Here is a 15,136-nt window from a genome sequence, read left to right as displayed (position 1 = left end):
GCGTTGGAATGCATTGCAGACGAGAAGTAGGAACTCAGACTCAGATCAAACAGTCAGCTCTCAGATGGGTCTCAGATGTTAAATACAGTCTCCTGTACAGAACTGATCCCTCTGTCATTTTACTGACCTTTTTGTCAYGGAGGCAATCACACACTTAATCATTGTCTTTCCATCTTACCACCCCCAGACTCACTTTTAGATGGAGACTCACGTTTTTCTTTCTGAGTCCTCAGTATTCATAATTTATTAAAGACAGACTCAGCGATATTATGTATTTGGACAAAGTAAACAGCGTAGTGGGTCAATTTCCGCAACAACTAAGAGCATTGAAGCGCAAGGCTCAACTTCTCCTCTGTTTTGATCCCGTGGCTACCCCGCTGTAACAGCATGAAGCGAACATGTGCACTGCGTGATTGTGTGAGAGTCAAGTCTTGCATCTCGCTCATCTCAATATCTGCGGTGCTGCTCGTGACAATGTCATTTCGCTGAGTCTACCTTTAATGTCATATGCTCTTGAGTTGGTCTTTCTTGACTGACTTACCAGGTCATCCCTTTCCTTGTMACAAATCAAATTAGCTCAGCCGGCAATTAATCTTGTGCTGGTGCAGCCTCTGAAAGGGGGCTGACACCTTATTCATTTCTTAATTAGGTCTCTTATTAGGTGTCGGATTTGTCTCCTCTAATTACTCATTCTTTGACTCTTACACTTTCAACAGGGCTACGCAAATTATTTGTGCAAAGTTAAGCATTTGAAATGTATTATATTCAATGTGAGTGTGTTACATTTATGAAAGTGAAATGGGAAGAATTCCCCCCCCCCCCCCTACTGCATTCAGGTCAATATGTATCCTTTAGACCAGCAGTAAGTCTTGGATGGATTTGAAGGCAGAGTGATGTTAGCAGATAGTACCTATGGCTGGGGTTTAACGCTATGATGTGTTTTATTTCACAAAGGCAACTACAGTAAAACAATCAACATAGAAAGTACCATGGCTATAGGCAGTATGTTATTACTCAGTGAGACACACTCTGGATAAGGTGTTGAGTAAGACAGGTAGGCTATACTGTTGCTGCCATTGTTTGTGTTTGGAAGGCAAAAGTGAAGGTGCTGTAATGAAAAAGAGAGACTTGTATGACTGAATACTCACTCACCACAGCCATATGMATCATCAGCTGAACAAGCTGCAGTTTCATCTACTGTATGAAGCAAAAAGGAAATTAAATTACTGACCTGTTCATAAAAAGCGTTTAAAGGAGAAGTTACCCTTATTTGAACCAAATCTCAATTGTTCTAAGTACATGGCGTGTTATAGAAGTGCCCAGTTAATTTTTTGGTGATTTCGCTTGTTTTTGAGAAACTTACCCCTCAAGCAATATACTTCCTCATGCTCATTCAGCAGTTGTAGGGTCACAGAAAAACATAAAAAAACATATCCTTTAAAGGGCTTCATTCTGATCAGTTCAAGACACATTTGATGCCAGTGGTAAATATTATGTCTGGTCGTACAGGACATCCATTGTTTTGAATTTATAGATTACCCTCACCTTGTCTTCAACATGAGCAATCCATTGGACTTTATAACTATGTTTGCTCTACCATGATTCTATGACTTACTGAGCCTGTTGAAAAGACAACTCTCCCCCTACTCCTGACCTCTGACCCCAGAACCACAGCACAGGTTCATTTATCACAAACTGCTATCTGCCTAATATGGAAGGTGGAGAAAATGACACAGGTGGATAAGAAGGTGTCCACAGTGGGTCCAGGCAGCCCCAGTCTAGGCTAAGGCTGTTCCTTCTCTCCCCAATAAATCAAATCAAATTGTATTTGTCACAAGCTTCATAGACAACAGGTGTAGACTAATAGTGAAATGCTTACTTGGGGTTATTTTCCAACAATGCAGAGTTAAAGATAAGATAAAAAATAAATAGTGACAAAAGGAACAAATACACAGTGAATAACGAATATACATAACAAGTAAAAACAACATGGCTGTATACAGGGAGTAGAAAATAACATGGCTATATACAGGGAGTATAAAATAAAATGGCTATGTATAGGGAAAATAAAATAAAATGGATATGTACAGGGAGTACCAGTACTGAGTCRATGTACAAGGATATGAGATAATTGAGGTAGCTACAGTATGTACTGTACATACCGTTGAAGTCAACCACAGGTTTAAGAGTAGTGGCTGCTACAATCTGGTAAATGGTCTCACCATAATCAAGAACRGACAGGAAAGTTGACTGTACAATCTGCTTTCTGGCTATTTAGGGAGAGGCAAGATCTATTTAAAAAATTGGGATATTTTTAACTAGCTCAACCATATGTTTTGTCAATCCAGATGCCCAGATATTTGTAGGCGGGAACCTGATCAATGAGAGAACCATTCAATGAATAAATATGTAGTCCATCTGAAACATTCTTCTGAGAACTAGAGAACAACATGCACAGTTGAAGTCGGAAGTTTACATTCACTTAGGTTGGAGTCATTAAAACTTGTTTCTCAACCACTCCACAAATKTCTTGTTAACAAACTATAGTTTTGGCAAGTCGGTGCATGACATAAGTCATTTTTCCAACAACTGTTTACAGACGGATTATTTCAGTCATAATTCACTGTATCACAATTCCAGTGGGTCAGAAGTTTGTATACACTAAGTTGACTATGCAATTAAACAGCTTGGAAAATTCCAGAAAATTATGTCATGGCTTCAGAAGCTTCTGATAGGCTAACTGACATCRTTTTAGTTAATTGGAGGTGTACCTGTTGATGTATTTAAAGGTCTACTTTCAAACTCAGTACCTCTTTGCTTCACATCATGGGAAAATCAAAAGAAATCAGCCCAAAAATTGTAGACTTCCACAAGTCTGGTTCATGCTTGGGAGCAATTTCAAAACACCTGAAAGTACCATGTTCATCTGTACAAACAATAGTATGCAAGTATAAACACAATGGGACCATGCAACCGTCATACCGCTCAGGAAGAAGACGTGTTCTGTCACCTAAAGATGATCGTAACATGGTGTGAAAAGTGCAAATTAATCCCAGAACAACAGCAAAGGACCTTGTGAAGATGCTGGAGGAAACAGGTACAAAAGTATCTATATCCACAGTAAAACGAGTCCTATATTGACATAACCTGATAGGCCGCTCGGCAAGGAAGAGGCCACTGCTCCAAAACCGCCATAAAAAGCCAGACTACGGTTTGCAATTGCACATGGGGACAAAGATCATACTTTTTGGAGAAATGTCCTCTGGTCTGATGAAACAGAAATTGAACTGTTTGGTCCATAATGACCATTGTTATGTTTGGAGGAAAAAGTGGGAGGCTTGTGAGCCGAAGAACACCATCCCAACCGTGAAGCACGGGGTGGCAGCATCATGTTGTGGGGGTGCTTTGCTGCAGGAGGGACTGGTGCATTTACAAAATAGATGGCATCATGAGGCAGGAAAATTATGTGGATATATTGAAGCAACATCTCAAGACATCAGTCAGAAGTTAAAGCTTGGTCGCAAATGGGTCTTCCAAATGGACAATGACCCCAACATGACCCCAAGCATACTTCCAAAGTCTGTGGACAAAATGTCAAGTAATTGGAGTGGCCATCACAAAGCCCTGACCTCAATCCTATAGAACATTTTGGGCTAAACTGAAAAAGCATGTGCGAGCAAGGAGGCCTACAAACCTGACTCAGTTACACCAGCTCTGTCAGGAGGAATGGGCCAAAATTCACCCAACTTATTGTGGGTAGCTTGTGGAAGGCTACCCGAAAGGTTGACCCAAGTTAAACAATTTATAGGCAATGCTACCAAACACTAATTGAGTGTATGTAAACTGCTGACCCCCTAGGAATGTGATGAAAGAAATAAAAGCTGAAATAAATCATTCTCTCTACTATTATTCTGACATTTCACATTCTCTTCCTGAACTCAAGATGGCGTAGCAGTCGGACGTGTGTTTGTCTTGTTGTCCCGTGTAAATAGCCTCGCGTATTTTTCGTATACATTTCGTATATATTTTAATTTCACTTTCCATCTAGGAACTGAATATACATTCCTACATTCGCCTCACCCAATGTGGTACGGACCTGCTATTTTTTTATACTTTAGAACCGTAACCCAATCAGAAGCTAGCCAGATAACTAGCTACTAGCTAGTAGTCAGTTAGCCACTGCTGCGGTCTTCACCCTTAACTCGGACACAACCAGCTTCAGCTCGGGCATACCTGCCGTCTGCAAGCGCGATATCAACCCAGAGCATATAGGACTGCTTTTTCTCTACACATCACCGGATTCCTGACGCAAGCTCTGGACAATTACACCGTATCATCACAGCTAGCTAGCTGCAACCGAGTGCTACTACTGGCTAACACCTCTGTCCCGAAGCAAGCACCAGTTAGCCTTGAGCTAGCCTCGAGCTAGGCCCATCTGCCGGCTAGCCGAAGTGGTCTACCAGCAAATTCTTGGGTACCAATACCTCTTTTGCCAATTGGACTGGACCTTTTTTTGCCGACACAGAGCCCTGCCAATCCATCACAACTGGTCTAAATCAGCTACAAGCTAATTTAGCCATTTTCTTGCCGCTGCTAGTAGCTTTGACCTTCTGCACAGACACCAGCCTGTTATTAGCCTGGATATTACTCACCAATTTACCAGCATCGGACTGTCTCTCGACACAACGCCGGATTCCTGCCGTAATCCCTGAGCCACTACTTCTGATCCTCACAGCTAGCTTGCAGCTAGCGCAGCTAGCGCCACTGCCACGAAGCTAGCACCAGTTGCAAACACAATTCTACAATTCACAACCTCTCTTTCGCCACCGCCATCCGGCTTGGATTCTCTGTCGACACGACCACGTCTGAGCAGACCCCCTCCGTCTGAGCAGACCACCCCCGGGCTACTAACTTTAAACGCCGCGTGCTAGCTTAGTGGAGGCTCCCTGCTCCATCTACGGCTGCCCCTGGACACTATGATCACTCGGCTACATAGCTGATGCCTGCTTGACTGTCCATTAATTCACGGTACTCCATTCTGTTTATTTGTGTTTTATCTGTCGGCTCTGTGCTTTAACTCAGGATCTGTGTGTAGTTAATCCGACGCTCTCTGCCTAGTCGTCGCCATTTTTACCTGTTGTTGCTGTGTTAGACTAGCACCCTGTTATTGCTGCTGTTATCTTACCTGTTGTTTTAGCTAGCTCTCCCAATCAAGACCTGCAATCACTTTATGCCTTATTGTATGTCTCTTCACAATATCAATATGCCTTGCATACTGTTTGTTCAGGCTAGTTATCATTATCATTGTTTTGGTTTGCAATGGACCCTGTAGTTCCACTCTCCGTACCTCTGATACCTCCTTTGTCCCACCCCACACATGCGGTGACCTACCCATTGAGACTAGCATGTCCAGAGATACAACCTCTCTTATCATCACCAGTGCCTGGGCTTGCCTCCGCTGTACGCGCCCCACCATACCCCTGTCTGCAATCTTATGCCAGAATCTATTCTACCACGCCATAAATCTGCTCCTTTTATTCTTTGTCCCCAACGCTCTAGGCGACCAGTTTTGATAGCCTTTAGCCGCACCCTCATCCTACTACTCCTCTGTTCCTCGGGTGATGTGGAGGTAAACCAGGCCCTGCATGTCCCCAGTCACCTCCATTTGTTGCCTTCTGTGATCGAAAAAGCCTTGGCCTCATGCATGTCAACATCAGAAGCCTCCTCCCTAAGTTTGCCTTACTCACCGCTTTAGCACACTCTGCCAACCCTGATGTCCTTGCGTGTCCGAATCCTGGCTTAGGAAGGCCACCAAAAATTCTGGGATTTCCATACCCAACTATAACACTTTCCGTCAAGATAGAACTGCCAAAGGGGGAGGAGTTGCAATCTACTGCAGAGATAGCCTGCAAAGTTCTGTCATACTTTCCAGGTCTATGCCCAAACAGTTCGAATTCTCAATTTTAAAAATTAATCTCTCCAGAAATAAGTTCTCACTGTTGCCCGCTGCTACCGACCCCCCTCAGCTCGCTGTGCCCTGGACACCATCTGTGAATTGATCGCTCCCCATCTAGCTTCAGAGTTTGTTCTGTTAGGTGACCTAAACTGGGATATGCTTAACACCCCGGCGTCCTACAATCCAAGCTTGATGCCCTCAATCTCACACAAATCATCAAGGAAACCCACCAGGTACCAACCTAAATCCGTAAACATGGGCACCCTAATAACATTTCCTGACCAACCTGCCCTCCAAATACACCTCTGCTGTCTTCAATCAAGATCTCAGCGATCATGCCTCATTGCTGTATCCGCCACGGTTCCGCGGTCAAACGACCACCCCTCATCACTGTCAAACGCTCCCTAAAACACTTCTGCGAGCAGGCCTTTCTAATCGACCTGGCCGGGTACCCTGGAAGGATATTGACCTCATCCCGTCAGTTGAGGATGCCTGGTCATCTTTAAAAGTTACTTCCTCACCATATTAGACAAGCATGCTCCGTTCAAAAATATGCAGAACCAAGAACAGATATAGCCCTTGGTTACTCCAGACCTGACTGCCTCGACCAGCACAAAAACATCCTGTGGCGAACTGCAATAGCATCGAAGAGCCCCGCGATATGCAACTGTTCAGGGAAGTCAGGAACCAAATACACGCAGTCAGTCAGGAAAGCAAAGGCCACTTTTTCAAGCAGAAATTTGCATCCTGTAGCTCTAACTCCAAAAAGTTTCTGGGATACTGTAAAGTCCATGGAGAACAAGAGCACCTCCTCCAGCTGCCCACTGCACTGAGGCTAGGTAACACGGTCCACACCGATAATCCGTGATAATCGAAGACTTCAACAAGCATTTCTCAATGGCTGGCCATGCCTTCTCCTGCGACTCCAACCTTGGCCAACAGCCCCGCACCCGCCGGCTATCTGCCCAAGCCTCCCCAGCTTCTTCCTTTACCCAAATCAGATAGCAGATGTTCTGAAAGAGCTGGAAAACCTGGACCCATACAAATCAGCTGGGCTTGACAATCTGGACCCCCTATTTCTGAAACTGTCCGCCGCCATTGTCGCACCCCTATTACCACCCTGTTCAACCTCTCCTTCGTATCATCTGAGATCCCAAGGATTGGAAAGCTGCCGCGGTCATCCTCTTCAAAGGGGAGACACCCTGGACCCAAACTGTTACAGACCTATATCCATCCTGCCCTGCCTATCTAAGGTCTTCGAAAGCCAAGTCAACAAACAGATCACTGACCATCTCGATCCCACCGTACCTTCTCCGCTGTGCAATCCGTTTCCGAGCCGGTCACGGGTGCACCTCAGCGCACGCTCAAGGTACTAAACGAATATCATAACCGCCATCGATAAAAGACATTACTGTGCAGCCGTCTTCATCGACCTGGCCAAGGCTTTCGACTCTGTCAATTACCATATTCTTATCGGCAGACTCAGTAGCCTCGGTTTTTTCTAATGACTGCCTTGCCTGGTTCACCAACTACTTTTGCAGACAGAGTTCAGTGTGTCAAATCGGAGGGATGTTGTCCGGTCCTCTGGCAGTCTCTATGGGGGTACACAGGGTTCAATTCTCGGGCCGACTCTTTTCTCTGTAATACATCAATGATGTTGCTCTTGCTGCGGGCGATTCCCTGATCCACCTCTACGCAGACGACACCATTCTATATACTTCCGGCCTTCCTTGGACCTGTGCTATCTAACCTCCAAACGAGCTTCAATGCCATACAACACTCCTTCCGTGGCCTCCAACTGCTCTTAAACGCTATAAAACCAAATGCATGCTTTTCAACCGTTCGCTGCCTGCACCCGCACGCCCGACTAGCATCACCACCCTGGACGGTTCCGACCTAGAATATGTGGACATCTATAAGTACCTAGGTGTCTGGCTAGACTGCAAACTCTCCTTCCAGACTCACATCAAACATCTCCAATCCAAAATCAAATCAAGAATCGGCTTTCTATTCCGCAACAAAGCCTCCTTCACTCACGCCGCCAAACTTACCCTAGTAAACTGACTATCCTACCGATCCTCGACTTCGGCGATGTCATCTCAAAAATAGCTTCCAATACTCTACTCAGCAAACTGGATGCAGTTTATCACAGTGCCATTCGTTTTGTTACTAAGCACCTTATACGACCCACCACTGCGACCTGTATGCCCTAGTCGGCTGGCCCTCGCTACATGTTCGTCGTCAGACCCATGGCTCCAGGTCATCTACAAGGCTATGCTAGGTAAAGTGCCGCCTTATCTCAGTTCACTGGTCACGGATGGCTACACCACCGCAGCACGCGCTCCAGCAGGTGTATCTCACTGATCATCCCTAAGCCAAAACCTCTTTGGACGCCTTTCCTTCCAGTTCTCTGCTGCCTGCGACTGGAACGAATTTGCAAAAATCTCTGAAGTTGGAGACTTTTATCTCCCTCAAACTTTAAAAATCTGCTATCCGAGCAGCTAACCGATCGCTGCAGCTGTACATAGTCCATCTGTAAACTACCCACCCAATTACTACCTCACCCCCCATACTGCTTTTATTTATTTACTTTTCTGCTCTTTTGCACACCAGTATCTCTTCTTGCACATGTCATTGATGATTTATCACTCAGTGTTAATCTGCTAAATTGTAATTATTCGATTATTGCCTACCTCATGCCTTTTGCACACATTGTATATAGATTCTCTTTTTTTTCTACCATGTTATTGACTTGTTTATTGTTTACTCCATGTGTAACTCTGTGTTGTCTGTTCACACTGCTATGCTTTATCTTGGCCAGGTCGCAGTTGCAAATGAGAACAAATGAGAACAAATGAGAACAAATGAGAAAAATAAAGTGGTGATCCTAACTGACCTAAGACAGGGAACTTTTACTAGGATTAAATTGTCAGGAATTGTGAAAACTGAGTTTAAATGTATTTGGCTAAGGTGTATGTAAACTTCCGACTTCAGCTGTATACTGTAGGTAGGGGTTAAGTGACTATGCAACAGTATAGATAATATACAGTAGCAGCAGTGTATGTGCAGAGAAGTTAGTGAGTTATTGCAAAAAAGAGTCAATGCAGGTAGTCCGGGTAGCCATTTGATTAGCTACTTAGCAGTCTTGTTTAGAAGTCTTATGGGGGTAGAATGTGTTCAGAGTCTGTTCGTTCCAGACTTGGTGCATTGGTACCGCTTGCCATGCGGTAACACAGAAAATAGTCTGTGGCTTGGGTGGCTGGAGTCTTTGACAATTTTTAGGGTGTTCCTCTGACACCGCCTGCAGCTGTAGAACTTGTTGAGGATCTGAGAGACCTCGCCAAATCTTTTCAGCCTCTTGAGGGGGAAGAGGTGTTGTCGTGCACGACTGTGTTGGTGAGTTTGGACCATGATAGATCCTTAGTGATGTGGATACTGAGGAACTTGAAGCTTTCGACCCAMTCCACTACAGCCCCATCGATGTGTATGGGGACGTGCTCGGCCATCCGTTTTCTGTAGTCCACAATCAGCTCCTTTGTCTTACTGACATTGAGCAATAGGTTGTTGTCCTGGTACCACACTGACAGGTCTCTGACCTCCTCTCTACTGGCTGTCTCATCATCATTGGTGATCAGCCCTACCAGCGTTGTGTTTTCTGCAAACTTAATGTAGTCATGAGCAGCCACACAGTCTTGGGTGAACAAAGAGCACAGGAGAGGACTAAGCACACGCCCCTGAGGTGTGCTATGGGGTGATAGTCATTTAGGCAGGTTACCTTGGGGTTCTTGGGCCCAGGGACTATGGTGGTCTGCTTGAAACATGTAGGTATTACAGACTGGGTCAGGGAGAGGTTGAAAATGTCAGTAAAAGACACTTGCCAGCTGGTCAGCGCATGCGCTGAGTATGTGTCCTGGTAATCCGTCTGGACCTTAGCTTAGTGAATGTTAACTTGTTTAAATGTCTTACTCACATAGTCGAACGGAACAGCTGGTGTTCTCACACATGGTGTTACTTGCCTCGAAGCGACCATAGATGTCATGGTTCCACCTGTCACCAGAAGGCGTSAGAGATCGTCCTAGTGACATTAACAACAATCAGGTGTGTCCTATTCACTCATTATGATTTCCCTGTTAAAAGACGAGTGTTTTCTGTTGTCCTTTGCAGAAGCTTGAATTGTTTACCATGTGTGTTCGTTTTCTAAGTGAGTTTTCAAGACTTAGTGTGTGATCCTGCGGCTACCTTTTCTCAGTAAAGTATTATGTTTATCCTTAACCACTGATTCCTCATCTGGTCTCTTCTCTGCACCTGGGTCCAACCTCACCACGTCACAATAAAAGGCAGTTAGCTCGTATTGTTGGCTCGTGTTACTGGGTAGATCGTGGCTGGGTTGTRTGTTGGATTTACCACCCCATAGAGAATCTTGTCATGCTGCACGTCACTTCCTGTTGAACGCGGAACGAGGAAGAGCTTGGTTTTGTTTGTTTGAAAAGTTTATTGTTTGAAAGTGTATTGGAAAGTTCTTGGTAGATAGCTAGCTTCTTAGTTTGGATCCCGCGATGCAGTTGGCATCAGTTTCTGGGACTGCTTGTCTCTTTCCAGTGATCCTGCCAACCAAGGACGGGTCTGAGGAGCTATTTGGCGTTGCAGCTAGCCTAGCTGCTAGCTAGCTGCACATCAAGCTAGCGGGGTTTTCTTGAACGCAGCCCGTGACGCGATTAGCCATTGCGACTGGGACCACAGATTGTCCTGGGTCTGTGGCTGTCTAGATCCCTGCTGTTTGTTGTTTTCAATTTCCCCCGTAACCTGCCCTGTCTGGAACTGTGAGGACTAATAGCGCAACCTACGTTGCTAGCTACCATGACAAAGACCAAAGCCGGTGGGAATACCATTGAGGACAGTGGTGTCTCTCTACCACACGTGAAGGATATTTTAAACAAACAAAAAGAGACCTTCTTGTTACAACAACAAGAAAATAGCTTCAAGTGTTTTGTCCAAATACTCCTGGACTCTACTAATAAAAGAATGGATGACCTGCCCAGAGAGGTMCAGGACCTGAAGAACAGTTTGCGTTTCTCCCAGGGTCAGCTCGATGAGTTGAAACAGGAGAATGGCAAAATGACAGCAATCTTTAAGTCGTTGAGAGAGGACATCAGTTCTGTGTGWGAATCAATGATAACAATGACAGATAAGTCAGACTATCTCGAGGGACAATTAAGGCGGAGCCACATGGTTGTGGACGGAATTGCAGAATCTACACATGAGGCCTGGACAGAGTCTGAGAACAAAGTGAGGGAAAGGATCTCTGAGAAATTGCAGATGGACCACAGGAAGATTGAGGTAGACCGCGCCCACAGGACTGGAAAACCCACCACCGGCCCAGGTGATAGGCCCAGACCAATAGTGGTCAAGTTCCTGAGGTTCAATGACAAGGTAGCTGTTCTGGAAAGAGCCAAGAACTTGAGAGGAACGTATATCTTCCTCTATCCTGAAGCTGTGTTCCATAAGAGGAAAGAACTGATCCCAGCCACGAAAGCTGCCAGAGCGCGTGGGGACTTTGCTTACATCCCCTACGATAGGCTCATTGTCCACCCTCCATCCCAGAAGCCTGGAAGGGATGAGAGAGCCAAGCCTATGGTCGTATTTTTAAGGGGGGCTTCAACCCCGCAGCGCCGCGCACACAACACACACACACACACACACACACACACACACAAACACACAACACACACACACACACACACCACACAACACACACACACAACACACACACACACACACACACACACACACACACACACACACACACACACACACACACACACACACACACACACACCAATTTGATTTATATGGCAGCTGAACATATTAGCTATTTCTGAGGCTCATTTAGATCATTCATTTGATGATACATCAGTAGCAATACAAGGATATAACATCTATAGAAGACACAGCAATGCTTATGGGGGAGGTGTTGCTGTATATATTCAGAGCAATATCCCTGTAATGCTTAGATCTTATGTCAAGTGTTATTGAAGTGTTGTGGTTGCAGGTTCACTTGGCACATCTAAAGCCTTTTCTTTTGGGGTGTTGCTATAGGCCACCAAGTGCTAATAGTCAGTATCTAAATAATATGAGTGAAATGGTTGATAGTGTATGTGATGTAAGCAGAGAGGTCTACTTTCTTGGGCACCTGAATATTGACTGGTTTTCATCAAGCTGTCCGCTCAAGAGGAAGCTTCTTACTGTAACCAGTGCCTGTAATATGGTACAGGTTATTAATCAACCTACCAGAGTGTTTACGAACACTACAGGAACAAGATCATCCACATGTATCGATCACATTTTTACTAATGCTGTAGAACTTTGTTTTAAACCTGTATCCGTACCCATTGGATGCAGTGATCACAATATAGTGGCTATATCCAGGAAATAAACCTTTCCTACAGCTGGGCCTAAAATAGTGTATAAAGAGATCATACAAAATATTTTGCTGTGAATCTTATGTGGATGATGTTAAAAATGTTTGTTGGTCTGATTAATGATGAGAATGAGAAGCATCCAGATGCTGCACTTGATGAATTTATGAAATTGCTTCTTCCAATTATTGATAAACATGTACCTGTTAAGAAACTAACTGTTAGAACTGTTAAGGCTCCATGGATTGACGAGGAATTGAAAAACTGTATGGTTGAAAGAGATGGGGATAAAGAAGTGGCTAATAAGTCTGGCTGCATATCTGACTGGCTGACTTACTGAAAATTGAGAATKTATGTGACTAAACTCAACAAGAAGAAGAAGAAATGGTATTATGAAGCCAAGATCAATTATATAAAGAATTATGAAAAAGTACTTTTAAGTGAAATTATGGGCAGAAAGACAAATTCAACTCCATCTTTCATTGAATCAGATGGCTTATTCATCACAAAACCATTTGATGTTGCCAATTATTTTAATGATTATTTTAATGACAAACTTAGGCAGGAAATGCCAACAACGAACAGTGATCAATTGTATTCATGCATAAAAAAAACAAATAATGAAAGAAAAGCATTGCAAGTTTGAATTTTGTGAAGTCAGTGTGGGAGAGGTGGAATAATTATTGTTATCGATCAATAATGACAAACCTCYTGGCATTGACAACTTAGATGGAAAGCTACTGAGGWTGGTAGCTGACTCTATAGCCACTCCTATCTGTCATATTTTTAATCTGAGCCTAGAGGAAAGTCTTTGTCCTYAGGCCTGGAGGGAAGCCAAAGTAATGCCGCTACCCAAGAGTGGTAAAGCGGCCATTACTGGTTCTAACAACAGACCTATACGCTTGCTGCCAGCTCTTAGTAAACTGTTGAAAAAAATGGTGTTTGACCAAATACAATGCTATTTCTCTGTAAATAAATTAGCAACAGACTTTCAGCATGCTTATAGAGAAGGGTACTCAACATGTACTGCACTGACATAAGAAGATTGTGGGAGCCTTTGTTATTATTGACCATAACCTGATGTTGAAAAACATATGTGCTATGGCTTTTCAACATCTGCCAGAGCTATATATCTAATAGAACTCAAAGGGTTTTCTTTAATGGAAGCTTCTCTAATGTCAAACATGTAAAGTGTGGTGTACCGCAGGGCATCTCTCTAGGCCCTCTACTYGTTTCTATTTTTACCAGTGACCTGCCACTGGCATTAAACAAAGCATGTGTGTCCATGTATGCTGATGATTCAACCATATACTCATCAGCAACTACAGCTAATGAAGTCACAGAAACCCTTAACAAAGAGTTGCGTCTGTTTTGGAATGGGTGGCCAGTAATTAACTGGCACTGAACATTTCTAAAAATAAGAGCATTGTATTTGTTACAAATCATTCCTTAAGTTCTAGACCTCAGCTGAATCTGGTAATGAATGGTGTGGCTTTTGAACAAGTTGAGTAGACTAAATTACTTGGCGTTACCTTAGATTGTAAACTGTCATGGTCAAAACTTATAGATTCAGTAGTTGTAAAGATTGGGAGAGGTCTAGCCGTAATAAAGACATGCTCTGCTTTTTTGACACCACACTCCAAAAAGCAAGTTCTGCAGGCTCTRGTTTTGTCTACTCTTGATTATTGTCCGGTCTTGTGGTCCAGTGCTGCATGCAAAGACCTAGTTAAGCTGCAGCTGGCCCAGAACAGAGCGGCATGTTTTGATCTTAATTGTAATCAGAGGGCTGATATAAATACTATGCATGCCATTCTCTCTTGGCTAAGAGTTGAGGAGAGATTGACTGCATCACTTTCTCTTTTTTATAAGAAACTTTAATGTGATGAAAGTCCCAAATTGTTTGCATAGTCAACTTAGTCACATCTCTGACACACACACGTATCCCCCCAGACATGCCACCAGGGGTATTTTCACAGTCTCCAAATCCAGAACAAATTCAAGAAAGTGTACAGTATTATATAGAGCCCTTATTGCATTCCATCTCATATTGCTCAAATAAACAGCAAACCTGGTTTCAAAAAGCAGATAAAGCAACAACTCACGGCACAACACCTCTCCCCTATTTGTCCTAGATAGTTTGTGTGTATGCATTGATATGTAGGCTACGTGTGCCTTTAMAWWWWWTKTATGTAGTTCTGTCCTTGAGCTGTTCTTGTCAATTGATGTTCTGTATTATGTCATTCTGTATTATGTTTCATGTTTTGTGTGGACCCCAGGAAGAGTAGCTGCTGCATTTGCAACAACTAATGGGGATCCTAATAAAATACCAAATACCAAATACCAAATMCGTGATTGTTTGCAAGCCCTGCCACATCTGACAAGCTTCAGAGCTGGTGTAGTAAGATTTGACTATAGTCCTGTATTGACGCTTTTCCTGTTTGATGGTTCGTCGGAGGCCGTAGCAGGATTTTTTATAAGTGTCAGGGCTATTATCCCGCTCCTTGAAAGYGGCAGCTCTAGCCTTTAGCTCAGTGCAGATGTTGCCTGTATTCCATGGCTTCTGGTTGGGATATGTACGCACGTACGTTCACTGTGGGTAAGAAGTCATTGATGCACTTATTAATAAAGATGGTTACTGATGTGGTAAACCATTGAATTAATMATTTTCCAGTCTGTGCTTGCAAAACAGTCCTGTAAATGGTATTTTCTAGAGCTTAAGGTAAGGTAATCTTACTCAGGCGCACAGAACCTCGAGACTTCCTTA

Source organism: Salvelinus sp. IW2-2015, linkage group LG1 (assembly GCF_002910315.2).
Source record: "Salvelinus sp. IW2-2015 linkage group LG1, ASM291031v2, whole genome shotgun sequence".
Lineage (NCBI taxonomy): Eukaryota > Metazoa > Chordata > Actinopteri > Salmoniformes > Salmonidae > Salvelinus > Salvelinus sp. IW2-2015.
Note: the sequence above shows the minus strand (reverse complement) of the source record.